At 47.7% G+C, this 19,881-nt stretch overlaps 1 protein-coding gene across 3 annotated transcripts in view; it reads right to left on the bottom strand.

Moving 5' to 3' along the window:
- SMAD3 (SMAD family member 3) overlaps positions 1-19,881 on the bottom strand; it is a 127,520-nt gene that overhangs the window by 105,139 nt on the left and 2,500 nt on the right. The window contains exon 1 of one of the 3 annotated variants that reach the window (XM_010834524.1): positions 3,822-7,090. The exons of 1 other annotated variant lie outside the window; for it this stretch is intronic. The gene's annotated coding sequence lies outside the window, so the exon portion shown is untranslated. One more of the 3 variants, XM_010834525.1, reaches the window with a different exon arrangement.

Below are 19,881 nucleotides of genomic sequence, written 5' to 3' on the forward strand. Positions count from 1 at the left end.
CACAAAAACAAAACAAAAGCAGCCATTTCCCCAAGGAAAACAAAAACAAAAACACCTACCTTGCAAGAGAAAGTTGTTGGCTTGTTCACGCTCAGGACCGTGCTGTGGGTCACAGAGTTTCCTGGGGTTTCCCGGGAGCTCTGTGGGGCCGAGTGCTGAGGGTCCCTGGGGAAGGGCTTGCCCTTCTCAGTTCACTGAGCGCTCTCTGTTACACAAGGATGCCCAACAGAGGTTTGAGCGACCTCGTCCATACCATGTGCTTCTGGGTGCTGATAGACCCCAGGTGTGAGCCGCGGTGGGTGCCAGTCCCCTCCACACCCCCCCAGAACAGCTGCTCCCTGGTTTGTGGAGGTGGGGCGGGTTCTGAAACAGCCTTCCTAAAGCTGTGCCCAACTACAACGTGTGAAAAAGCAGCAAAACACCGCGTGTGTTTCCTTCGAGCCTGCTCCCACCATGCATCCCCATCGCTCTGCTGCTCTTGTGGGTTTCTCCCCAGCTCTGCCCCCTCCGCTCCTTCACGGATGCTCACTCACACTCATCGATGCATTCCACCTGGCCTCCACCCCGGGGTTTCCCTGGTGGGCTTCCCCAGCCCCTGCCCGCCCCACTGCCCTAACCCCAGCTGACAGGTAAATCAAAGAACATGAGATCCACCAAGCCTACCAGGTGAGGCAGCTCCCACTTAGCAAGAGCTAACCCTCATGTGTGCCCCGCCTCCAAGCCATAGTCCCAGAGAATTAGTTCTAGGCTGGGGCTTCCCTGATGGCTCAGTGGTGAAGAATCTGCCTGCAATGCAGGAGACCCAGGTTCGACCCCTAAGTCGGGAAGATCCACTGAAGAAGGAAATAGCAGCCCATTCCGTTATTCTAGACTGGGGAATCACATGGACAGACGAGCCTGGTGGGTTACAGTCCACAGGGTGGTAAGAGTCAGACCGGACTGAGGCAACTGAGTACCACTGGGGCACTGGACGCCTCTGACCACCCGAGCAGAACATCCACACAAGCAAAGGGGCAACAGAGAAAACAGACCCCGGACCAGAATGACACTGCATGAAGCCTCCTGCGATAAAGGGAGAGAAACGAATAAACGCATAGCCGCTCCCACCTCGAGCTCCAGGTCTCTGTTTTTACTCTTCTAGATGAGCTCCAGGAATCACTGCTGAGCTGTCGATCAGCTGGGCCAGAGGAACTCTAAGAACTTTGATAGAAACCATGGCTTCCCAAGGGCCTGGCTTGCTCCGCCCCAACCCCCTCTCCCAGCAGAGCTGGCATCATAGCAAAACAATTTCAAAGCACAGAGACCATAAACACCAAATTAAAAGGTAAAGTAAAAAAGGGAGGAGATGTTTACTGGAAACTTAAGTTCTACTGCCCAGAAAAAAAAATATAGGTCTTTTTTTAAACACACACACACCAACACACACACATATATATAAAGCCTCTGCCGCCCACCTTAAGAAATATGTACTTTGCTCTATATATGGCTTTCTTATCTGCCCTCGATTATGCTCAGTTCATAACCGTGAAGCCTGAAATAATTACCCACAGAGAAATAATAGCCTTGGCCCCAGTCAGGGCCTAACAAAGCCAGTCCTGTATTTACCAGTGATCACACAACTCACTCGCAGGACAAACTTGAGTTTGCTGATGCACAGATAATCATTCCCATCCATACCTGAACCACAGCCACCGCTGAGAGGGTGCCAGGTGGCTACTGGAACCAAGAACAATCATCTTACATGGTATTTCTGGGATAGAAAGGAAAGGAGTTCCAGCTGAAACTAGGCAGGAAATCAAGGTGGGCAGATGGTAATCATCAAAGCAGGGGGCTGGCAAAGACCACCTCTCTCTTGCAGGAGAAGGAAAAAGCTAGAGGAAAATTGACTCCTGAAAGCAGAGAATTTTGAGGGGGGCAAGAGTACACAGTCCTTCTTACTAGCACGGGGGTGCCCCTCGGGGCTGCTCCCCAAAGACAATCAACATGTTAGAAGCAGGGAGACAGGCCCAGGAGTTTCCTTTTCGTTAGCTCACATCCTTGACTGGACCTGATCTGCCCCACCCGCACCTCCACTGCCCCTCCCTCTGGGCCCCTGCGTCCTCACCACGTTCCTGAAACACAGGCCTTCAGATTGGGTTGCCCAAATGTTCCTTCAAGTTCCCCTGTAAGATACTATGGAAACACCTCAATGAACATTTTGGCCCACCCAATACTATCCCATACTTGTGCAATCAAACCCCAAGTCAGATGGTAAGCTGTCTGAGGGCAGTGGCCATATATGCCATTTCTCTGAGCACCTTGCTCCATAAATTTAAGTGACTGATGGATTCTTGCCTGAGAAACAGCAACCTCCATCTGGCATCTGTGTCTACACCCACAACTCAAACCCTGTCACTGAAAAAGCTCTTGAACCCCACTCCCCTATTTGCAAGACCCTTCGGGGTTCATCAGTACTGACCAGGTCTCCTCCCTCCTGAAGCTCATTTCACACCCAATAAGTCATCACCTTTGCAATCCCACCACCATCACAAAATGCCCTCTTCTCTGCCTGAAAATTAGAACTGAGCTGTGCTTTCCCATTAAAGTCTGACCTGGACAGCCCCTCAGATTCCTTCGGCAGTAGAGATGGAGTGCCCGCAAGGAACTATGAATGACTGGGCAAAAACAGGAGTGTTTAGATGCTGCAGCTGAGGGGAAAGAACACCCACCAGGGCACAGGGACCACCACGGGACACACTTTCACGGCCCCCAGCACCCACCAGGGCACTGCCAAGGTAACACTAAGGTATGCCAGCACTGGCTGAGGCCTCTCACTTGGTTTCACAAAAGAAGTGTGGGTGCGTGTAATGGTCTGTTTAATCCATTCCTGCTCCGCCTCTGCCCTTGCCACCGCCCCTCGCCCCACCTTAGTACTCTGAGTTTCCCAAGCAGAAATAACCAACTACAGATGGTTCCACTCCTTCAGAGATGTTTGAGAAACCACTGACCCAGAGATAGGAGAAAACTGAGGCTCCAAACCTCAGGCAACTATCCACCATCGGCAGCTGTGATTACCCAATCAACATGCTTCTAGAACTTTTTTCTGTGTACATGTGCTTTTTCTTTTTAAACCAACCACTATCACTTTTCCCCGAGAAGAGATGCCCGAAACACTGAACCACAGCTTTACTTAAGATCTAGAGCTGGGGTTTCCCTGGTGGTTCAGTGGTTAGGAATCTGCCTTCCAATGCAGGGTATGTGGGTTTGATCCCTGGTCAGGGAACTAGATCCCACATGCCACAGGCAACTAAGCCCGCATGCCTGGACTACCGAGCTCGCACTCCACAAGAAGATCCAGTGTAGCCAAAAAATAAATGTTAAAAAAAAAATCTAGGACTGTTGATTCTCAATCCTGGCTACACACCAGAGAACTTTAAAAGTCCTGATTCCCAGGGCCCACCTGTAGAAATTCTGAATTGGTTTGAGGCGTGGTCTAGGTATTGGAATTTTTATAAGCGACCAAGGTTGAGAATCTTCCATGTTGAGCCTAAGCACCAAATGTGAATCATGAGGAAGCAGGAGTCCCAGCTGCCACAGCTTACTCCTGCACCTCAAAACTCTTTTCATCCTGTCTTCAACGGCAAGGCCCCCATCTCCAGCGCCCGGAGCGATGGTACAGTGATCTTGAAACTCCCCAAATGAGTAACAGAGTTGGTCATTTCTTTGAATGCAAACTTCAGAATTAGAACGTTTAAGGTACAGAAACTTTAAAAATCCTGCTAAGCCAATGCCTTTGGTTTGTCAAGGAGGAAACCAGGGGCCCAGGTAGCAAAGTGACTCACCCAAGGTCATGAAGCTGGTTCACAATGGGACAGGCCTAGAACCCGGGTCTTCCACCTCTAGTTCTCTCTCCGGGACACCAACCAGGAGGTCCTGGGGTAACAGACCCCCAACAAAAGCGAGGTCACAGGAATGGCCACTGTTTACTTCTTGTGTGCTTTTAGCGGCCAGCCCCTCATCACTGCATCTCTGGGAGGCTCTGTCTCTTCGCTGGCCTTAAAACAGCTGAGAGCAAAGATGGTTCTTCTCTTTAAAGATTCCTGAGCATGCCGGTCAAATCATAATCCTCAAAGAATATATTTGCTGGCTGGCTGGAGTTTGTGAAAAAAAAAACCTTTAGAAAAAAGAGTCTACCCAAGTTTTGAAAGAGCGCTCTGTTGAGCTGCGGGTCTGAGAGCCTGAAAAGCAGCAGTGGATTCTGGTTTCTTGTGGATAAGAGAGAGTTGATTGTTAGTTTCAAAATCTCTAACCAACCTGTGAACACGTTTCCCTTCCTTCCTGTATTTTTACGGCACCACGCCTGCAACGCATGCAGCCGGTGGCTAGAAGCACAGGAAGCCTGTGCTTTGGGTGAAATGAGAATTCCTCTCTGCCTACAAGCTGCCTTCCCCTAGCATAGGGAACAGATCTTCATCAGGTGAGCCTTGTTTCAACACAAGCCTGGCAGCTCCAGGCAGCAAGAGTATATGCAACTATCCAAATCTACAGACCAGTTACAGCCCCTGGACCACAGTGTCTGACAGCACCGCCACCAGCTGAAGATACTCAGTAACTATCTGACGTGTTAAGTCACCATTGTAACAATTAATGTAAGGAGCGGGCCACCTCTGAAGGTAAAGCATTGGACAGAAAATTAGATTTATCCCCCCGGAAAATATGTGCATCAAGAAAACAGTGAGGGGACTTCCCTGGTGGTCCAGTGACTAAGACTCCACGCTCTCAATGCAGGGGGCCCAGGTTCCATCCCCGGTCAGGGAGCTAGATCCTACATGCCAAAATTAAGACCTGGCAGCAATTAAGTGAAAAGCAAGAAGTCAAGGGAGAGAGGGCAAAGAAGTGTCATGAAATATTAGAAGTGATATGGACCTTTGAGATTCTCTCTTGGACTTGTCATTTTCTAGATGCAAAGACCAGTACTCAGAGAAGCCAAGTGAACTTTCCTGAAGTCAGAAAGCCAAGTTGCATCAAAGAGTGGCCGAGGGCCCTCAACCTCACTGGAGAAACAGGATGACGAGACTGTGGTTCCCTCCTGTGCATGTGTGTCTGTTCTCAGGCTCATTCAGCCCTTCATTGACCCTGGAGCTTCAGCAATGATGACGGTGAAGACCTGTGGAGGTCGTGGAAGGAGTATAGACAGCAATAGTCATCGTTCAATTCCAGGCATTTCTGGGATGTTCAGATACAGACGTCCAGTGAACAGCTGAAGCTGAGGGTCTCTAGCTGTGCAGAACTACAGATCTGGAAGTCAGCTCCCCAGTGAAACCCAGGCAGAGGACAAGTACTGCAATTCTGAACTGTGATACCCAGCAGGGTAGAACGAGGTCCAGCCTGTGGTTTGATTTTCTCATAAACAAAGTTAAGGCTGATAGGCAAAAAATAAAAAAACAGAGTGGCCAAAAGGTGACATTCAAAAAGATTCTGGGATCAAAGTCCCTTTGTGAGCACTGTTATTTCACCCTCCTCTGAACGGTAACCACTTCCCACATGAGCCTCAGTAAGGCAACCGTGTAGCCCACAAAAGAGATAGAAATATGACCACACTTCCCTCTTATAAACAGGCGATGGTAAACATCTGAGACCACTGGTCCACAGTCGTGGTTAAACAAAGGGTCAGGGGGCCCCCTGGAATGGCTGTCAGGGCCTCCATCTCCCCACATGCTGACCCTCCTTCTGAGTGGGGACCTTGGACCATTAACTTCAGAGCTCCAGCTGGTCAAACAGAGCCAGCCTCACCCTGGAACCACTTTGTTGGCTTTCACGGCCAGGCTCCCCTGGCCACTACTCCTAAAGACTCAAGAATTTTTAAGGAGAGTAGCTGCCTTGGTGCCTGCCCTGTGCTCAAAAATGCCACTCTGGGGTGGGGGTGGGAGGGCAGGTTCTCGAAAAGCAGGCAGGAGGGCAACATGTCATGCATGTGCTGAACCATGCAATCCCCCCACCCCCACCTCCTGGAGGAGTAGTGGGGGTAGATTCTCCTTTAAAAAGAAAAAGAAAAGTCAAAACTGCAACTCTTTCAATCAAGCAAGAAAAAGAGGCAAAACCTCAAACAAGTATCTTTAATTAGCTTTAAGATGTTCCCCCTGGGCGAGGGTCCCGGCTCCTAGATCAACAGGAAAATAAACTTTGAGGCCTTGGGACAGACTCTGTTTTCTCTGAATTGGAATGAAAAAGGCTTTGCAGACCTGAAGCCAGTTGTTAGCTGACTGTGACAGAACTCCTCCTGGGTATGCTGTGTCTGCCGAATGTTCCATCAGAAGAGGACCCTCAGATTCTATAAATCGGCCAGCACTTTGTTTTTAACCACTGAACATTTATAGAATTCTTATTTCTTCGTCTACATGCTTTCAGAGAAAGTTTCCAGCAACTTCAAAGCCAGTTAGACGCACAAAGACGCTAAACATGCAATTAAATTTCACAGGGTTTTGAAGCTAGAATACCACAAGAACCTTTAGAAAATTTCCCCTGGGGGCAGGAGGCTCTTAACTCTGTACCCCACCCCCACTCCATACTCAAGGGCAAATTTTTAATCTTCATTTCGTCAACAGGAAAACACGACTGGTAAAGGGGCGGAGATAGAAATCTGAACTGCTTGAAAGACCTGACTTAAGTCAGAAAGTATATAGTCCTCAGATACAGTGTTCAGAGGCTCTGCTGGTCCCCTCAGTGAGTCTCACTTCTATTTGCCCCCCTGAACCCCAATTTCACACCCATTCCTAAGCTGTCCCACAGCAGACTGCTACAACCCACACAGGTGGATGTTCTGAACACAGATAATGGTCTCTCCATCTCGACTGTAAGCTCCATGAGGGCAAAATCTAGCCCTCTGATTGGGTTACCAATGGGACCGCTAAACTCAGCAAGACATCGTTCAAGACATCAACAAGCCAAGTGTTCAGGAGTCTCAGAGAAGAAGGAAAACACCAATCAAGTATTAATTGACTTTTACCAAATGCCCAGCAGGTATTACTGTTCATAGAATTCAGTAAGGAAATCAACCCTGAATATTCATTGGAAGGACTGATACTGAAGCTCCAACACTTTTTCCACCTGAGGCGAAGAGCCAACTCATCGGAAAAGACCCTGATGCTGGGAAAGATTGAGGGCAGGAGGAGAACGGGGCAACAGAGGATGAGATGGTTTGATGGCATCACCAACTCAATAGGCGTGAGTTTGAGCAAGCTCCAGGAGTTGGTGATGGACAGGGAAGCCTGGCATGCTGCGGTCCGTGGGGTCAAAAAGTCAGACACAACTGAGTTACTGAACAACAAGAGCAGGTACTGAGTACCACAGTGAGCCAAGGAAACAGCCTGGGTCTTTGACTTTGAGGGACTTGTTACAGTCTAATTTCTGCCACTGGCTGCATGGAACACAATACTGGCCAGTGAGATCCAAGAGGGGTTCTGGGAAAGGTTTCCTTCCTGGATAAAGAGACCCCCAAGGAGAAGCAGCCTTTCCTGCTGTTGGATGCAACCGTGTAAAGAGGGGAACACCTGGAACAGCTGTGATCGTCAGTGGATCATGAAAGCTGGAGATGGCAGAGCAGAAAGACGGAAGGCTCCCAAGTCCTGCAGGTGCCTGACACCACCCTGCCTCCAGACGTCTTAGAGGCGGTAATAAGCCCCCTCCTCTAAGTGGTGAAGCTGTTAGCTGAGTTTCAGGTTACTTGCAGCCCAAGCATCCTCAGACAGTGAGTCTGGCCCCTGATCACAATATGGAGTAGATCGGAGAGCAAAGGAGCTGGCTGGCTTACTGCAGAATCCAGGCATGAGAAAGCGGGGGCCTCGGCTGAGGAGAGGGTGGTGATGGTGAGGACAGCTTGAATTCAGGAAACACAAAAGCGGATTCCAGTCTTACCCACACGATGGCCTAGTCATCTCCATGAAGCCCAGGGCCTAGTTCCCACGCTGACTCTCCAATGAACTGGAACATAAATAATTAATATTCCCGGCCCATCCTCACCCACACACATGCCTGCTTGTGTCTGTGGGGTAAAAAAGAAAAAAAAGGGAAATGCATGTTGCTCTATTTATAAGAAACAGTGCAGCCACAAAGGGTGTTGACTAGAGGGGCACAGTATCAGCTGAAGTTCTCCAAGCAAGTGCTAAGTTCGGTTTGAATTTACACTTGGCTTCTCTCAGCCTGTAACTGGTCCTCTTCAACACTCCAGCTGCTCTCCTTGGAGCTCATCAGACAGGGCCTTGCCCACAGCAAAACAGTCTGGTTGGAGGGAATAGAGAACTCAAGCCCCCTCTCTAGGCTTCCAACAGATTATCTGGGGCAAGAGAGGAAGAATGAGGCTTGGATGATCACAGAAACGAAGCCTGTGAACACGAGGCAGGAGTGAAAGATGCAAAGTCTTCCCATGTTCTCCATGAGATTCCACTGGCAGACAGGGTTACTTAGGGCCACGCACCCTGGTACATTCCATGCATTTACCACCATCAAAGAGAAAGAAAAGGTATGCTTGCTCTTATTTTTAATTCCTTCCCCAAAGCCTTCCAAAACTCTTCAGCAGAAGACTGATCCACTAAACCCCCACAGCTCCCAGCCAGTAGTATCTTGGAAACCTTAATGAAAATGGAGCAGGAAGCAGGAGAAGTCAGCTCACAGAAGACTTCACTCCTGGACATGAAATCCCATCTCAGCTGCACTGGACCTGGGGGCATCTCCTGCTTTCCAAAGGGACATGTCTTGATGAGGATGCATATGTTCTAGAGCCAAGTGAACACCCTACCACCCCCTCGCTGCCACCCCAACGTCCCCTGGACACACCCCCATCTCCACTTCCTGCTTCTTGTCCTTCCCTTCAGAGTGGCCATCAGTGAAGCCAAAGGTTCCCCAGCTCCCACTGCAGCTAAGTAAGCGCTAGTGTTAATTTGACTATTGTAGATTATCTCTAAGGTCTCATCCAGTTTTAAATTATGTTACATTGCCAACTTACTGAATGATCTTAGACAAGTCACCTCACTCAGAACAGTAGTAAACGATCTAGACAGTCCCTGCCTGACACTTTAGCAGTGGCAGAGGAAGCGATTGATGGACCCTCCCAGTTACTCTGGCCAGGTATCGTGATCACTGGCACAGAGGCAGGGTGGCTTAGAGGGTGGCACTACCTCTCCAGGTTTGCCTAGATAGTCCAGGTTGACATCAGTTTCTGGCCATCACTGATAACAGCACTGCCCCCTTTTCACTCTTAGAAGTGTCCTTAGAATTTAACGAATTCTTTGGTCACCCTAGATTCTAAAAGGGACAGAGCTTCAGAGGCAAATCCAGCTCCATCTCTTATCATGAGACCTACAGCAACTTTGCTAAGCAATTTCATGGGTTTTCTTATAAAAAGGAGAACAGTAGCCCCTTTTTGGGGAGCCCTGGGGCAGACAGCTGGGAATGAGAGGCCTGAACTCAGATTGCTAGGCTGCTGCTGACTCCTCAAAGCCTGAGCCTCCTATTCTATAAACACTGGGAACTCATCCTTCCCAGAAGATGGGTAAAGAAGACCAACCAACTGATGAATGGCCCACCTTGGTGTCTGGCACATAGTCAGCACCCAGTCCACGCTGCATGTACCAGAATCACTCCCAGTGAGACAGCTCAGGTGATCCGCCACATTTCAGCACGACTGACCCAAATCCTCAGACAAGACCATAAGCACCAACTCACTTAAGCTTCTGGAACCAGACCCATGCCCCTCCTCCCCCCCAATCCCCCACTAATGGTACGCACGCCCTAAGATCATACTCCTGTTGAATTCTGTGTATCATTAAGGTTTTTCTCTAAGGTCTCTGTGAAAATGTACGTGTGAACTTGGAAGCCTTAACTCCATCTCTGTGAGGAAGGGTTTTTAACAATACTATAGACCTGCGCTTCATAAGGAAATAATGAGTGGGGACTTTCCTGGTGGTCCAGTGGCTAAGACTCCATGCTCCCAATGCAGGCGGCCTGGGTTTGACCCCTGGTCAGGGAGCCAGATCTGACACGCCACAAGTAAGAGTTCACATGCCACAACTAAGACCTGGTGCAGCCAAATCAATCAGTCAAATATTTTTTTAAAAAAGAAAGAAAGAACGAGTAACACTGCATAATACTCTATAGTCTGCAAAGATCTTTCAATACATATGCTATGCTAAGTTGCTTCGGTTGTATCCAACTCTTTATGACCCCATGGACTACAGCCCGCCAGGCTCCTCCACCCACAGGATTCTCCTGGCAAGAATACTGGAGTGGGTTGCCATGTCCTTCTCCAGGGGATTTTCCCGATCCAGGGATCAAACCCAGGTCTCTTATGTCTCCTGCACTGGCAGGCGAGTTCTTTACCACGAGCGCCATTCATTAATACATAGCTCATCTCCATCAACAACCACCATCCTATCAAAGGAGGCATCGTGTTTCTCATTTTACTGATGAGGAAAGGGAGGCTCAAAAAAAAATCAGGTGACTGGTCTAGAGTCACCAAAGCAGGAAGGGGGAAGGCAGGGATTTGAACCTGGGTCTCCTGAATGCAAGCCCAGAGAGCTCCATCGCAGCAGGCTGCCATTTCAGCAACAGGTCTCTATCAGGGTTCTCAAAAATGGTCCATGAACTAAGAACCTGTCCATGGACACAAAACTTTTAACTTCTAAAAACCTATAAACTTCAATTAACAGCAACAACAACAAAAAAGCTGACCCTGAACAGATGAGGTAAATTGTATGCATGGTTACCAAGATTTCTGCTTGCCCTTGTGATGAAATATATGAACTTACCCCATTTCACTCTCTTACTAAGGAATGTAATCTGTTTTTAATACATGAGAGCATCTGATGAGTCTGAAGTAGAGAACTTAGGCATTTTTACTGATTGCAGTGTGGTCTGGAACTGGAAAGCCCGACCTAGACGATCGTCAATGAAGAAATTTAAAACACTGACCAGAGACATTCCACACAAAGACACCATGCCAGGCACAGGGAAACCCAAAGAGAGGCTGGGATCTGACGTCGGGGCCGTTGCTTGGGGAGAACAGGCCTCTGCATGGAGCCCAGCGACACTCTGCTTAATTTCCCAAGGAATCCATGTCAAGAGGCTGGCATGACTCACTGGCTAATTACCTGAACACTTGGGCTCCCAGAGCCCTCCTGGCTGTACAACCCGTCTTCTCTCCTGCCGGCGAACAAAACACTATTTTCACCCTGGTCCAGACATAGCCTAAAGCTGTCCACATGGTGGTGTAAGGGATTATGACTCTGACCTGGATAACTCGGGCAGAAAACTTGCTCTTACCAGCCACGGGCTGGGGGAGGCGAGGAAACGCGACTGGAACGGTGGCTCCTGCCCTGCCACTCCCGTACTTTAAAATCTCCTGGGTGCTTTACGGAGCAAGGTCCAAACACTAAGCTTGGCCGAATGAAACCCTTGGCAACCTCCTTCTCAGACTCCTCTCTGGCCACGCCCTCTTCCACGTTCTGGCCTCCCCACCCCAGACGCCAGGCCCTTCCACGCTCTGTCTGGCCAGTGCTGCACTCAGCCTTCCCTTCACTCCCACACTCCTATCCACCCTTCAAAGTCTCGCTGGAGCATCATCTCTTCTGTGAAGCCTTCTGAGTCCCTCAGAAACAAGCTGCTCCTTCTCTGGGATCCCCAACACTGCTTTATTCAACCTGGAAGTGTCTTTCCCACGAGCCCACTGTAGCTGCAGTCACTGTCCCTTTTAGCCTCTGCACAGTTCAGAGACAGGGCTTTATCTCCGCATCTCTCTCTCTCTCCTGAGGCCCAGCACAAAGTCAATGCCCAATAAATGAAGCCACCAACCAACTGCTCTAGCGGGGGTTGGGCTCTTCACTCTGCCTTTCGGATAGGCAGCTGCCATACACACCACCCATCCCTGACCTGCACTTCATTCACTGTGATCTGAGTTCAAGGTGAGGGAAATCACCCCTGCCTATAGAAACACCCACAATCTTCCATATAATGGTGCCACCTGAGTGGGGCCTCAGTTGTGGCTCTATAACAGAGAAAAAGTATTAGTCGTTCCGTCATGTCTGATTCTTTGCAAAGCCATGGACTATAGCCCACCAGGTTCCTCTGTTCATGGGATTCTGGAATGGCAAGAATACTGGAGTGGCTTGCCATTCCTTTCTCCAGGGGATCTTCCCAACCCAGAGATTGAACCCGGGTCTCCCACACTGCACGCAGATTCTTTACCATTTGAGCCACCAGGGAAGCCCACTGAGAGGATGGCCAGAAAAACAGGACTGCCTCCACCATCAAACGGTCTGAGAGCGGGAGGAACTATGCAGTTGCACATCTAATATGTCATATATAAAAGAGAGAATCAAGGTAACAGACCGACAAACAGAATATGTTCTATCATATTGACAAGGACCTTAAGACAACCTGGGAGCCCAGGTTTGAATGTAGAGTTCTCTGACCCCTTGGGTTTCACAGTGGAACTGGTGAGAGAATTCCAGGAGAACTGACCCTGAATCCCAGCCCATTCCTGTCATCACCCCCCACTTAGAGGGGCTTCCTGTACACTCGTGCAGACACCCCAAGGCTGAATTTCATCCAATTTCTCCATCTCCCAGCATGACCCACGTCATCAGCCCAGGGTCAACACAGTCTCCCTTCCTTAGGCAGATGGACCTGGGGAAGAGCCCACCTGGGACCTGGAAGCAGGCTCAAGATCACGGGGGCTGGGAACGGAAGGGTCGAGACCCAGTATACCATCTGAAACAAGGAAGTGCAGGCTCTACACGGGCCATCCCTGGGCCCACAGCTCTACCCCGTGGAAAGGACCACATCCAGAAGGATGTGCAAAGGATGGTGCACTAAGTGTGAGCCCCCTGACACACCTAGAGGGCAGCCAAAGGTACCACCGTCCATGTCTGGGTCATTTTGGAGCCATGAGCTTCCGGGACTGAACATTCTCACCTGACAACCAAGCAACTGGTGAGGGGGTGCCTGGAGCCAGAACTGCCTTCCAACCAGGCCTCCAAAACACACCAGCAAGAGTAAACAACAGACACTTCCACACATGGATGGGCAGGCTATCGGTGACAGGCCCGTGAGTCACGGCATTTCTTCTTCAGGATCTTACACCCACCCCCCACGCCAGGAGCACTGATTCATCAAAGTTTGTTTTCAATACTATTATTTTTAGTCAGCCAAACAGTTTTAAAAATGATGATGGAGGACAGGAGTGGGGAGGGGAGAACCACCTAAGAATACGAATTGTTTCTCTTTGAATAGCCTGCCAAGCCCTGCATCAGCAATCAGTGAGACTGTGGCCTCTTGGTGAATATGAGCTGGAGGCAGATTCTTTTACTGCATCCACAGGGGGTCTCCAAACAGTGAGCCCCGAGAACGAGTGGAGGGGCCAGGATCCCTTACTGGAATCTACCAACACCATCAGTCAACCCCACCTCCGTCCTTGAAAGGGGAAAAGTGAATGTTTAGAAAGCACCTACTATGTGCTGTGAGCCACAAATACCAGCCAAGTGCATGCTCTCTCTTATATCCTGTGTTGATTTACAGGAGGCAGGCAGGCCCATGCCCATTACACAGATGAGGAAAGTGGAGCTTCATCAATGGAAGCAGATGTCCCCAAGGCTGCCACATGGTCAGTAACTGGCCAACTCAAACCCAGGTTTGTCAGACTCCAGAGCCCTTTGTTCATGCTTGATGACTGTGGTCTTCCAGCCTACTCACGCCCTGAACCCCTGCTCCCCAGGCAACATTTTAAGAATCTTTGGGTAGAGATAAAAGGGTACACACAACATCTTAAGGGGGGACAAAATAAGGTCACTCACCCTGCCCTTCCAGGCACACAGAGAAACAAGACTCACCTTGAGCCTGAATTCAACGAGGGTGTGAGAGAATTTACAATGAGGAACATTTGAAACAAAAGGAAAAACCCAGCTTCCATCACCAGGGCCTGCTTTCAGCCACTTGTAACTATTCAAAAAGTCCTTTCTGGATCCATTACTCCACATTTGGGCTTAGCCCAGAGGTGATTTTTTAAGGAAAAAATGCCTTTTGGCATTTTTGAGCTGTGACAGCCGTAAAAACAGACCTTTAAAAAACACACACCCAAAAAGCATTACTATTTTCAAAAGCCCAGTCTCAAAGAAAAAGAAAAAAAAGGTGACACCCCAGAGCTACAACTAGGCCTGGCGGTCTGTGATGCGAGCGTGAGTGGGGAAAGCCAAAAGACTGATAATGTCATAGAATTCAAAGGCAAACCTTGACCCAAGGTTTCTTAAACAATACCCCAGTCCTAAACTCCCAACAAAGCTGTCAGGAGAAAAACCTGCCAGATGTAAGCACGGAGAGCCGGTGTGATACAGAAAAAGTACTATTATTTCGGGGGAAACTCACTTTTCATTTCTTAGCTGGGGTTTCAACTTGTAACCTCCATGCCCACCCCGCAACAAGAGGCGCATGCTTACGCAATCAAGTATAGCCTTTCTTTATATAGATGCTTGAAAATAAATAAAGAAAGCTTCCTGGGTAAACTCTGACATATGAGCAAACATTTTCCACAGGTATCCTCTATAATGCCTACCTCTCACATTTAACCATTTTTAGGCAATTGTGGTCATTAGTTTAAGTAAACTTCCTGCTCTGAGGATAGCCAAAAATAGCAACAAAAGAAAAACTGCTCACTGCATCTCAAAACATTCAGCCTTCATGGTGTTATCCTTGTATTCAGTTATTTTTATATTCCTTTGTAGTTAAATTTCACTGATTTAGACTCACAGGGCAAAGGAGAGGCAGGGAGGACAGAGAGGGGGAAACAACTAAAATTAAAAGCTGAATTATAGTTTTCTTACTTTCAACTAGGGAAATTCATTGGCACGAGACTAACAGGGACTTAGGACATTAATAATTAAGAAAGATCTGTGGTTTAGTGATCAAGCGGATGCATGCAAAGGGATGCTTCTAAGATGCTTGCATAGAAACCACTTTAGAGTTAGAATCTCTGATACAGCTCAGGTAGCCCATTTCCCAGTTGTGAACATCTGAGGACCAGAGACGGTCAGTGACTTGGCCCAGGTCACACAGCTAATTAGAAACAGAGTTAAAATCTAGAACTTACCCAGGTCTGTTGACTCCTGCCTCCAAAATGACTCCCAAAAGTTTGTTCATGACTAATTTTTCTTGACAGCATTTATGGGGAGAAAAGGCCTGCTAAACAAACTTCAGCCTAGTCCAGAATTAGACAAACTTCTTAATTAATAGGCTTCTACTGTGTTTTCATTTTAAGCCGAGTCTCTCTGTCAAAACACCCTGCAGCAGTGTGCCACGGTGGCAGGCTGCTGTTTACAGCAGAGGCCTCAGATAATCACAACGGATAGTGTGACTTGTGCTCTAGATTTGTTATTTCTAAAACTGTTAATTAAGTCAAAACAAAGAGTAACGTTACACTCTCTCTCTCTCTCTCTCTCTCTCTCTCTCTCTCTCATCAGGACTCAATAAACTGCAGGGCTTGGGGAATTTGGTTCTCTGGCATTAAGAAAACAGTATTTACAAGTTAAGCAGAGTGAACACACGCATGATTCTTACAATTCCAAAGGACCAGTGTTCAGCAGCCAGTGGACCCGAGGCTACAATAGGGCAGGATACGGCATCTGCCTCGTGCACTGGTGTGTTCCTGCTACCGGAAACAGGTTTTGGCACCTGTTAGGTGCGCTAAGGCAGCACGCATGAACTGGACGAGTGCTCTTGGATCTTTGTTTTAAAATCTGGAATTCGGTAAAATTAGAAACCAAACTTCTGCAAGGTAGGTTTACTATGGCAACTTCCAACTGTTTCCAGAAACCACGGCACCTGAAGATTGAAGGCTCCGTGGCCCAGGAACCTGTCAATGGTCAATAGATGATGCCCAGCCCTCCTGGGGAAGAACTAGTCCCATCCACCACTGCAGGGGACATTCGTGTCTGCAAAAGGCTGCTAAACCTCCCAGGCCCTGCATCAGCAGCCTTTCTGGGCAGACTGTAAAACCAGATGTGGATCTGGGAAGGGGGCAGGGCGAATTCTTTTTTTTTAAAATAGGTCAATACATCAAAGGAGACAAGGACAAAAGTTAATTAGAACTATTCATGAGCTTTGTTGATTGAAAAAGCGGCATTCCACTTTCAAGAACTTAACTGCGCTTACCAGAGGCTGGGGGAGGGGTAAATAAGGTGGGAAAATAGATGAGGTAATAAAGTCAGACTTCAAGTCTTAAAGCAAGCACCACTTGCAACGTTGATAGACCTAGAGGTTACCGGACTAACTGAAGTGAGCCAGAGAAAGATAAATATCATATGATATCACTTTTGCATGTGGTCTAAGAGCACGATACAAATGAACTTACACAGAAAACAAAAATAGACCCACAGACCTAGACAACAAACCTGTGCCTACCAAAGGGGGAAGGGGAGGGAGGGATACATGAGGAATCTGGGATTAACAGATACACATTACAATATATAAAACAGATAAGCAACCAGGACCTACTGTCTTGCACATGGAACTGTATGCAATATTTTGTAATAAACTATAAGGGAAAGGAGTCTGAAGAAGGACAGACATATATAAGACTGAATCACTTTGCTGTACACTTGAAACTAACACAACACTGTAGATCAACTATACTTCAATAAATAAAGCCGGCACTTCTTGGTTCTATTTATTTCCTAAAGGAGCTCGTACAGAGACACGGCTGCATTGTGCAAACAATGGCATTTAGAAATCTCCCCATAAGTTAACAAGTGAAAATTAATGGTCGCTCAGTCCATTAAATCGTGTTAATTTTATTTCCATTAGAATAACATAGCAATTACAAATTTACATTATTGAACCAATATTTATTTTTCAAAAACTCATTTTAATTGGATTCCTGATGTGATAAGCTCAAGCCAGTCTCTCTATACCGTCAGCTGCTTCCATTTCTCATCAGAAGGAACCGACTAATGTATTCATTGGCTTTTTCTATTATTAGAATTGTCATTTAAACCTTTATATCCTTGCAAAGACTTTTAAAAATACATTATTAAAGGCTCTTATGTCTCTGTAGAAATTCAGGTTTAAAAGATTTATTTTTTGGCAAGTGTTAACCAGAGAAATGAAAAGTTACGGTACACCAAAACTCAAAAATTCTGAGCATCCACCATCACCTCCAAGTTGCCCACTTCTTATCGCCGTGGTCTGTTATATTCTGAGCTAATACATCCTAAGTCACCGTTTCCACCAAGGAAACTTGAATTTCAGGTTTGCCATACTAACTCCTTTTTTATTTCAAAGGGAGAACACTTTACAGTGGCATAAAATACTGAACCCAAGTCGCTGGTCTTCTGGTGCAGACTAGGAGGGTACATATTCATAGCAGCACTCCATTTAGGAACAAGAGGAAGATAAAGACATTCTCAGTCCTGTAGGCAACTAACACCAGAACCCAAAAGTTCCCATGACTGTACTACGGTCCAGAAACCTCCTCCTCTGGATTATAACTCCTGTCCTCTTGGTTTTCCACCTTGCATTGACCCCTCCCTCCTCTCCCCACCTCTTCCCAGAGAAGTAATGGTCTGTCCCCCACATCCCTGGGCATTTTGTACATCCTTTGGCTGCAGCTCATGGCCTATATTTTGGGCAAGTCTGTCTCCCACTCTAGACAGGGGGGCCCTTGAGAACAGGTGCCCTGCCCTGCTCATCATAGTAGGTATTTCATAAATGACTGAATAATTTAGTAATGAATGGATGATACACAGAGACATCTAAATATAAAACACATCTGTCAAACTTTCTGGTTTACAAAACACTTCCACAGGCTTTACCTCATCCCGATTTTACAGGTGCCAACAAGAAGGCTCTGAGACATCAAGTGAACTGCTAAATCCATCCAGGTATTAAAACAACAAGATTTAGGACCTGAATTCTGTGCTTTTTTTCTGGGGAAAACAGATGGCCATGCTTACTTTGTTATCTAACATAGTGACCTCTAAATATTTAAAAAACATATCATAATCCCCCTCGCCCCCCAAAAATATCACTCCATACTAGAGCTCATATTCCTCCTGATGGCTGGGAATAAGAAAGAAATAGACACAAATAATGTCCTGTTGATGTTTTCCTTACTCAAGTGTAAGCTTGTCATAGGCAGGGACCATCTCAAGTTTATCTCCACATCCTCCCCCACTTCCCCGAATACTGACTCAGACATGGGAGGGGCCTATACCTATGAATCCACAAAATCCCATCCTGTAACATTTGATTAGGAACTGTGAGCAAGGGACGGTCTTCAACACATACTGAGCCCAATCATTCAACTCCTGGGTGCAAGGAGCAAGTTCGAAGGTTCCAAATGGCTCCTAAGTTTGAAGGTCAAGTGGCTCCTTGGCTCCTAACATTCAGCCATAGCTCTAAGCCAGCCCCACGTCCACTACCCAGTGTCCTGCAGACTCCTTCTCTTTCCTGCCTTGGTGCAGAACTCCTCTAATCGAGCTTAACAAGAGAAAGGAGAGGATGGGTGCTTGCAAGTGAGCTGGGTTCCAATGGGCCACACAAGAATGGTGCTCTGAGCTGCAACTGAGAGCAAAGAGGACAGGAGATGCTGAAATGGAGAGGGTGTTAAAGCTACCACTCTTGCACCCCTGGTCTGTCCCCAGAAGCCTGAGAAAGAAATGTTACGGTGAGACCAGCCTGGCAAAGTCCAGGCAGATAGCAGGAGGAGGCCACACCAAAAGAACAGATGCACAGAAAGGTATGTGTCAGACCTTATGTTTGGTTCGAGTCCGCCACTTTCCTCTGGACTTGGTGCTCCAACACAAGAAAGCCTGAATTTCCTTCCAAACAAATAAGGTCTTAAGCTTGGTCCAGCCCTCAACAAGTGGGCCACAGCATGGGTCCCATTGGTAGAAATACAAATTATCTGTGTCCATCAGAAAAGTCATTTTTAAGTGTGCCTGGCTCCTTCTCCCTGATAGAACATACACACACCTTCTCTGCCTCTCGTTGGCAAATGCTATCACTCTATTCTTATAAACTGGCCAGGAAGATACCTGCAGCTGGACTCAGGTACTCAAGAAGGATAGTAGATGACAGGGAGGATGCTATTACACAACTCATCAAAGTTCTGACCATCCTGCCAGACCTCAGAGAATCCTGATAGCCCCTCTACTGGTGTATCTAAATCAGGCTCTTACCACTGCTTTGGCACCAGTCTCTTTGACATTCTTGAAACCAGTAAGCCTGTATCACTCCAGCTCTCTTGATCACTGAGATAAGTTAGAGCCGGAGTAACAGAAGAACGCATGCAGTCTGGTGGGCTCCAATACACAGCTCTAACTGCTAAACAGTGCTGCTGCGGCTCATGACCTTGTATTAGCCAAAACAAGCTGGAGAAAATCTCCTTAGACAAAGGGTTGCTTACACTGTGAAGTCCAGATCTTGTAGGGTACTTTTAAGCACCCAGGGCCCCACCGCACACCCACAGTGGGATAGCTAGGTGAAACATTTCCCTTTGTCAGTTTTCCAAAGACCTCATTATAAAAAGCTGTGAGGAGAGAGCAGACAATTTGACAAGCAACCCCACAACCTATGGGACTCAGAGACACACCGCTATCACCCGTGTGAGGCCAGCTAGCCACCTCCCCAAGACATGGCCTTTAGTTTTCTGCCCACGAGCAAAACAGCAGCCGCTGTTGCCAAGGGAGACAAGGTGACCCAGAGGCGTGGGCACAAAATCCAAGGATGGAAATCCACTTTGTCTGGATCCACCCAAGTAACGGGGTTTCCCTAACTGAAAAAGATGGAAAAAAAATGTGCCTCAGCATTAGGTCCTTGCCAGACAGGTAGAAGATGGCTCAGTCCTCACAGAGCCATGGG

The sequence above is a fragment of the Bison bison genome, unplaced genomic scaffold (genome assembly GCF_000754665.1).
Source record: "Bison bison bison isolate TAMUID 2011002044 unplaced genomic scaffold, Bison_UMD1.0 scf7180017864034, whole genome shotgun sequence".
NCBI classification, from domain to species: domain Eukaryota; kingdom Metazoa; phylum Chordata; class Mammalia; order Artiodactyla; family Bovidae; genus Bison; species Bison bison.